This window comes from Diceros bicornis, chromosome 23, assembly GCF_020826845.1.
Source record: "Diceros bicornis minor isolate mBicDic1 chromosome 23, mDicBic1.mat.cur, whole genome shotgun sequence".
NCBI classification, from domain to species: Eukaryota; Metazoa; Chordata; class Mammalia; order Perissodactyla; family Rhinocerotidae; genus Diceros; species Diceros bicornis.
Window position 1 is genome coordinate 57,959,501 of NC_080762.1, and position 8,166 is coordinate 57,967,666.

The 8,166-nt window shown below is 48.3% G+C and overlaps 1 long non-coding RNA gene across 1 annotated transcript; it reads left to right on the forward strand.

The window, feature by feature from the left end:
• The first annotated feature begins 4,996 nt into the window (after positions 1-4,996).
• LOC131420609 (uncharacterized) lies at positions 4,997-7,927 on the forward strand. Its single transcript, XR_009223591.1, has 3 exons — positions 4,997-5,254; positions 6,100-6,235; positions 7,721-7,927. It is a non-coding gene; the product is annotated as an uncharacterized LOC131420609 (long non-coding RNA).
• Positions 7,928-8,166: the final 239 nt, after the last annotated feature.

An 8,166-nucleotide genomic window follows, 5' to 3' on the forward strand; every position in this document is an offset into this window, starting at 1 on the left:
GAGAAGGGAGACTCTGAACTTGTTCCTCAGCTTGTCCAGGTGTGGACACGAGGGGAAGAGGGAGAGGAGAGGCGTAAGCTGTTAGCACACATCGAAAAGTGTGGAGAACAAACATGCGCACAAAAATATGCATTCACAATGGCTTGTTTTTATAGAAAGAAACACCATCAGGAACCTCAAGAATGATCAAAACTATGTACTGGGGGTGGCTGGAGTAACAGCGTTGGAGGGGACCCAGAAATGTTTGTAGTGGCTCCTCTGAAGTTAGACTTTTCTATTTTACAGATTTATCTAATATAAACAGAAATTTACACATACCATGTTTTCCCATTTCACAGTCTTTCTTTAATTTTAACTTCTGTACATAGGAAACTATTCTAAGATTTAATTCCTTTAGCACACTAACGGTTACAAAAGAGTAACCATATGAAATGACATTTTCATATCTCTCGCTAACTATAAGGACAAGCTGCATCCTAGTTTGTCTTCCACTGTGTCTCACACAGGCAGGATTTTCAGAAATCAGTGGCACATTATAATGCAATAGGGGTTTGGGTTTAGCTCCTTAAACATAGTAGGATTAGTTTGATTAGTTTTCTCCACATCAATTAAAATGGAAATTCTATTGCTTTAGCTTTTTAAATCTCAAGGTACTCTAGGGACACGCACACGCAAACACTGATGTAAAAACGAAAAACGCACCTGAAAACTTCAACACATTCATTTCACACCTTGAGATTCTCTTGCATAAAAAGAACAAACATTCTCTTTAGTTACACAATTTTCTTGCCTTATTGACATTATATCTCTCCATCAATTCACATTTTTCAGCCCAAGAAACTCAAAATGTTATTTCTCATACAGGAAATAAAATTACAAAGAGCTAAGGGAAACCAGAAACATAGGGCTGCACTGTTCAATCGATACAGGAATCCAAAGGAAAGAAACACAAATATTGGGATCAGCACAGATAAGCTGCCTGCTTCCCACAGGACAGAAGGAAAGCCACATGCAGAATGTTAAACACATTCTAAAATCTCCTGGTGGAGACAGAAGCCCTGGAGTAGGTCAGTTCATGGTGCAGGGGGGGGGGGACACATGAGCAGCCACAGGAATGCACTCTGGGAGCTCACACACCCTCCTCTGCCTGGGGAGGAAGAGAAGGGCTCCCTCTCTCAGCTTCCACTCTCACAAGTGAGGAGACTCTCGACAGGATGCAGTTTAAGGTTGTGACTCAAATGAACCCTAAATTCATAAACCCTAATCCAGACACAGAACTCCTGACATTCACAGACTTTCTCAATGTGCACAAATTACCCTATGCAGGCACCTACTCTGTGGGTGCAAAACTCCACCCTGTGTGTAGACATAGGCCCAAGGGGAGCACAGGGACACCCTCAAGAAGGGCAGCAACTCCCTCCCCCTGTGCAGGTGCCTAACCAGCTTTCCAGGGCTCTGTAGCTTCTCTCAGCAGAAAAGCTCCTTCTGTGGTGGATATGAGCAGAGAGGACATGCAGCAAGAAGGTATGGGCCTCAAGTACTTCCCTGTGCAGGCTCAAGGGGGGCTTAGCTTAGAGACCCTGACCCCAGGCCTCTGCTCCCAGTCACGTTGCTTTCAGCTACAGTCATCTTGTAAATGGCACAACCCAGTGCTTGAAGAATCCAGCAAATTCACACAAACCTACACTTTAATGGAAAGGAGGGAAGAAAGTTGTAAAGCATTTTTCTAGTTCAACAAGAAAAGCCACATGTATTTATTACTTTCAGAAAATAATGTTAATTAACTGTTGTTTCCATGGCAAGACACTGTTTTATAAACAATTAATCATACTTAACACTTGCTGTTCAAGTGTAAGCCCTGGAATTCCAGTTGAAAACACTGCATCCCAAAGAAAAGAACAGAACTAACAATATGACTACCCACGCTCAGGGGAGGCAGAAAGGGAAACAAGAATTTTTAACACATTCAATGTAATACTAGAATCTTTTATTTTTTATGAAATTTACCTATTTCTTGCCTCTTTGGAAATATTTTATACTGCTTTTCAAGCACACTGATTACATAAACTTTAACTTTTGAAAACCTGAGGCTCAACTAAGTGAGTAAATCTTTTCAAGGTGACAAACCCAGGGAGGGACAGTGCTGACAGGCCAGAACACCCAAGAAAGTTTGCACAGAGGAACCTCCACTCCAAGACCTTCCCGTAGGATGTCTGTGCCAGGAGAGAGCCTGGGAGGGGCACAGGGACTTCATACGACAGATTCCAGGTGGCCATTCTCTGCTCTCCTCTGGTGGAAAAGAGCCACAGACAAAATATAAATCTCACAGTCAACTCAGCCAAAACTAAACTCCCAACAGCTCCCCACCAAGCAGGACAGCCCCCAGTCTCCCCAGCTGAGTTTCTTATTTATGGCTCAGGCCATAAACTCAGCACTGACTTCAACTCCCCCCTCCCCAGCCCTCACCATTTCCCATCTGTACACAGTACTACTGTCTCGATCTCCAAACACACCCAGAATTCAACCTCCTCTCTCCACCCTGACCTAAGCCTCCAAGGCCTCTTGCCTGGCTTATTGGAACAGCCTCCTAACTGGTCTCCTTGCCTCTGCCCTGGCCCCTCTGTGGTATATTCTCAACAGAACAGCCAGATCAAGTCTGCTAACCTTATGTCCAGCCATGTTACTCCTTCTCTCAAAACCTTCCAAATGGTCACCATCTCATTCAGAATAAACGCCCAAGTCCTCACTATGACCAACAAGGCCCCATGATTGGGCCCAAGTCACCACTCTGCCTTCAGCTCCTGCTGCCCTCACCGGCTGTGCCCTGGCCACACTGGCCTCCTTACTGCTCCCAGAGCAGGCCACTTGCCCTTCTTCCTACACTGCTTTTGGGCCTTGTTCAAAGCCTACCTCTGCAGTGAGACCTTTCCTGGCCCTCCTGGCTACAACTCCACCTCCCTCCAGCCTGGCACACATCACTCTCCCACAGGAGTCACACCATTGGTGTCACATCTAAAACATCACCCAGGGCATGCTTTTTGTGTTTTGTTCACTTCTCTGGCCCCAGGGTCTAGAACAATGCGTGACACAAACCTTGCACTCAAAAAGAAATGTAGCTTAACGAATGGATGACTGTAAAAACAACAAGGAACTGCTTAACACTTGGGCAAGGAAGGCCAAATCTGTAAGAACACCAGGGGCCAGGGGAGGTTGGTCCATTTATCAGCCCTAAAAGGACGCACAGCATCATGTTAGAAAGAAAACTCCCCACCACATCCTACAAATACCATACATCTTTTTAGCAGCATCAACAGAGCCTTTCAAATGTAAACACCTTTTCTACTTTGAAGCAGCCTTCAGTGTCCCATTACCGCTCATCACATGCCTACCGCTAACTTTAACATGATAACTTTCAGATCTAAGGTAATATGACTGACATTAAACTGTGTTTTCTACCTTACCCAAGTCTCTCTTGGGAATGGTCATAGGTATGCAAGCAGTAATAACCTGAGAACAGATGGAGAAGTAAATAATTCTATTCCTTCCCCCACCCTGTGCCCCCAGCAAACAGTAAAACACTGTCTGATTCTTTGTCTTTTTTAAACAAACTTCACCAGAAATACATCTGCTGAACATGCTCCTTTTGGAAGTCAGGGCTACTGTTTCCTTCAGACACCTAATGCATTTAAGTGTCCAGATGCCACAAACCATTGAAATATTGCTCATGTGTCTACCGTACAGTTCCCAAACTGAGATTTCAGTAAACTTACGTTGCAGCTGCCAGGAAAAGAAAAAGGAAGCAAAAACAATGCCATCCACGATGACAAGTGGAATTAAACCAAATGAAAGTTTTCCTTTACAGATGCAGGGATACTTGAAAGAAAATCACTCCTTACAAGGAGTGAGGGAACTAAAATTGCTGTGGGAAGAAAAATAGAGCCCGTGTACAAATGTTTTCAAGGCAACTTGCAAAATTCCAAATTATCTTGCCAGCAAAGATTAATGAACTGTCTCCTCTGGAGCAGAAACGTGCTGGTGATGGTGGTCAGGGTAGGCCACTCCAGGATGCACCACTCTGGTATGCAGATTATTTTGAGCTGAAGACAATAAAGAGTCAGGAGACTCAGGAAGAACATTTGCTTTTCCCCTCCAAAATTGCCTAAAGAATTTAACATAGAAGACCTGTTTCAGGAAGGAGCCAATATCATATGATGGCTGTAATATAATGTAAAATAGATGTTACAATAGGATTGGCACCAACAAGCCCATTTTATCAAAATTTCTGTCTCTTCCTGGTCACATTCTCTATAGCTTGCCCTCAAAAGAGTTGTCAGACAAACATTTGTATTTCTATTTCCATGTGAATTGTCTTCTTCCCTGTGAAATCCCAGACCACTACCCCTCCAGCACCTTCCACACCTTTAGCTACAGTACAATACTTAAGCAAGCAGCTTAGACAGAATGACGAGCTGCTCATTTCCGAGTTTCTCACATGTATACATGTTATTAAACTTGGTATTATTTTCTCCTGCTAACCTGTCTTTTAATCATTTAGGCAGCCATAAGATCCTTAAGGGAAAGGGCAGAGGAGGATGCTCCCTCCTGCCCAACACTAGTATTGACCAAAGCACCAATACCCCACCCCTGCTCCCCGAACACATTGTATTAGGACCCCGAGAAGTTAAGGCCCAGCGAGATGGATTGTTTCTCTTTCTCATCACAGAAAAAGAAGTTGGAATGACCTATCAGTCAACAAAAACATGCATGTGTTGTGAGCATTGGAATATGTCCCTCCCCTCCAGCCTACATCATAACTACAGAGGAGTTAGAGAGCTTCCACTTCTTAAGTCCTGGCGGGGAAGGAAAAAGCCTCCCAAGAACCATTGCCCCAGACCCACCCAGTGCCCCCCCTCCCCTCCCTGACTCCCTGCTGCCCTTCCCGCCCCAGCAGCCATGGGCTTGTCAGGCCAGCACCAGAGCACCAAGGCTGGATGGAAAGAACGTCCAGACCCACAGGGACCTGGTTGTCAGATGCACGGGTCTCACTATGGGAGCTGTCCCCACCTGCTCTGCCTGAGGAGCCACTCCTCACAACGGCCCCGCCCCAAACTGCGCCAGCCAGTCCCAGCTGCTAAGGGCCCAGGCGAGCACAGTCTTCCATGCCGACCGGTGCAGGTGCACTTACCCGCGTCCCTCTCCCCGCTGCCCAGGAGAATGAGGACAATGTGATGCTCAGCCGCTGAGGCCAATCCAGGTGAGCAACGTGGGTAGGGCCAGAAGTGCGGGTGGAAGTGCATCAGTCGCCATCTTGGCGTCCGGCGGGGCCCCTCTCGGAGGGCCGGCCACATTCTCCCACCCCCTCGGTCTGGGTCATTTGCTATGAATACCGCAGCAGTGACCCATCAGGGCAGCGGAACAGACGTGTTTTGGCAGTGTGACCCCAGGGTGGGTGCATCAGGCAGCAGTTTTCCTAGGCCCACAGACGTGGCCATCTTGCTTTACGGAGGACAGGTGGGCACACGCCGCCATCTTGCCATCCTTTGGGGCCCGGGGGCCAGCTCCCACTTGCTGCACAGTGTCGCTTTGAGCCCTACTCTTGTGGCAGTCCCACTGTGGGACAGAGAGGAGGGGGCCGGAGCCTGGCAGCATGACAGCCTGAGGCCCAGGATGGTGATCACTGCACTGCCGTGAACTGATCCCACCACTGGGCAATGAGGAGAAACAGCCATCTCCTTCCACAGGTAACAAGCTGCTGCCGCCCAGTCAGCCCCCCTGGTGTTCCAGCCCAAGGCAGGCAGCACTCTGTGCTTGGGGCCTTGGGGCCGGTCCAGCGGGTGAGTGAGCACCAGGCGCTATGTGGCCTTGGTCTGTGCCACTGTCTCTGTTCCCGGCACCTCGGGCCACTGCGGCCATCCCATGGCTACTGGCGTCCACCTTATGGCCTCCACCACACTGTCACCCCCACCCCCTGGCCACTCTGCTCTCCACTGATTCAGGCTGGGGCCAACAATGTCAAGAAACAGGGTATTCTGGAAACACGCTTTCTTAGGTCACTATCTTCTTGCATTTGCCGTGACTTTTCTGCTCTTTTGATGGCAGGGAGCCTGCCTTGATCTCTGCGATCAGGAATGTGGCTGAGCAGATGCAGCTTCTACCTCCAAATGGACACGCCTCTCAGATGCTCTGTTGCTAGAAGGGTCCTGGCAGTGCAGGGAAAGGTGGCTCTGCACTGGAGGTGAGTCCTGGAGAGGCGTCTGACTCTGCAGACTCTGCATGTGACAGCATCCTGGGTGGAGGAGGTTGCGGCCCACTCCTCACTGGGAGGCTTACCCTGGGGACTCAGGGAAGGGGCTCCTCTCTTCACTTCTTCCTTGGGATCCCACAGCGTGATGAGAGGTTTGCCTTCCCCTTGGCCTGGCTCCCTTCATGAGGGCTTCTGGAATTCAGCCAGTTGAGTGAGTCCTTTCCTGCGGACTCGGCAATGGAGGTCTCAGAACAGTGCACTGAAGATATTTTACTTTGAAAACCTCCTGGCAGATCCTTTTGTTTCATGTTGCAGGTTGTTATTGAATTTTTAAAGACCTGAATGCTACTTGTTGTCTTTAGTCTTATTCAAAGTTAACAGCGGTTTTTTTTAAGTCGGAAGTTGTTACAATCTATCCAAAGAACTAGTAATGTGAGCTTGTTTCAGAGGTCAGACAACATGCTTTCTTGACAGTTTCCTTCAGAGTCTGTGTCCCAAAAGATTTGTTACTGTTTTTGAGAATGAGGCAAAACACTGCAGAGAAGGTTGCTCTTGGCATGTGTCATTGTTTAACGTGATCTGAGGGCAAAAGAGGTGGGGGTCCTTTGGTAACTCGTCACAAAACATTGAGAAATGTTAGAAGGTCAGGTTGCTTGGAACTCCCTGAGGACCTAGTATCCACAGCGGCCTCATGGGGGTTAGATGAACTCAAGAGGAGAAGAAAGCCGAGAGAGAGACCCCCTACGTCCCCATGTGCATAGTTTTCGCTAAATAGAGATTTTACCTTAATGAGGAGAAAAGATTATGAAGTGTCTTGGTCAGTACATTTCAGGGGCTGGTTGCTTGGTACAGGAAGCAGCTTTCCTCCTGGTAGTGGAAGGACAAGAGGAACAACGAACCACAGCTCTTGGGGCTGACCTCCTCTTGGCGGCGGTCTTGCATCCTCAGCTGCTTGAGCAGAGCTGGGGCCAGGGGCCCTGCTGAGTGCCTGGGAGGCTCTGCTGGCCGACACCTGGCCTGGCTTTGAAATAGGGGGACCAACCCTCCCCGTTTTAGCACCCAAAGTCCTGCATCCCAGGGACAGCAGGAGGGTTGGACAACCATGAGCTTCTAGGAACTATTTCTGAGGCTTCCTGAAGCCTTTCCTGTTGTCTTGGTGTCATCCTGTGCTCTCTGCCCGAGCATCTGTGGCCCTACAGGGCACTTACCAGAGCCTGGGACGAGGTCTTCACCTTCCTTCCTTCTCTGCCCTACAGATGGTCAGCTCCTTAAGGTAGACAGTGGGTCTTTCATCTTTCTATTCCAGTAATAACTTGCAAGCAGAGGTGTTCCTTACATATTTCCTAAAGGTTTAAATGGGCAAAGTTCCTAAGTGTGGGTGTTCCCAAAAACACTTGTTTTGCTTTTATAGTTGATTATTTTAGGGGGAGACATTTAATTCTTTCTTTTTAATTACTTTTTCATGTATCCTTGCAGGCTCCACATAAAGGGCTCAAAACTTCTGGTCCAGTGTCTAAAAGCTGTTCACAGGGATGACTGGACCCTACTAAGCATTCTTTCATCTGTAGTGAACATTTCACCAAAAAAAACTCTTGGACAGGCTGGAGGATCAGTACTACGTGCTCAAGCCCACGGCCTTGCCCTCCAACTTCCACCTGACTGAGAAGGAGGAGCTGAAGGCCGTGGCCATCCAGGAGAAATGACACCAAGATAGCCGCCGGGGACCTAAGGAACATGCGAGTCAAGCAGATGGGAAAGGAGCTTCAGGTTCATCCTCATCCTTGAGGGAAAACTTGAGGGCCCAGCCAGGGTCCCGCAAGTTGAAGCGAGCCTCTCTGCAGAGCGAACCCGCACCCAGTGCCACCCAGGAAGCCACCAGTCAGGCGCGGGCACAGAGTCTCTGGAAGGAACTCCAGGAGACA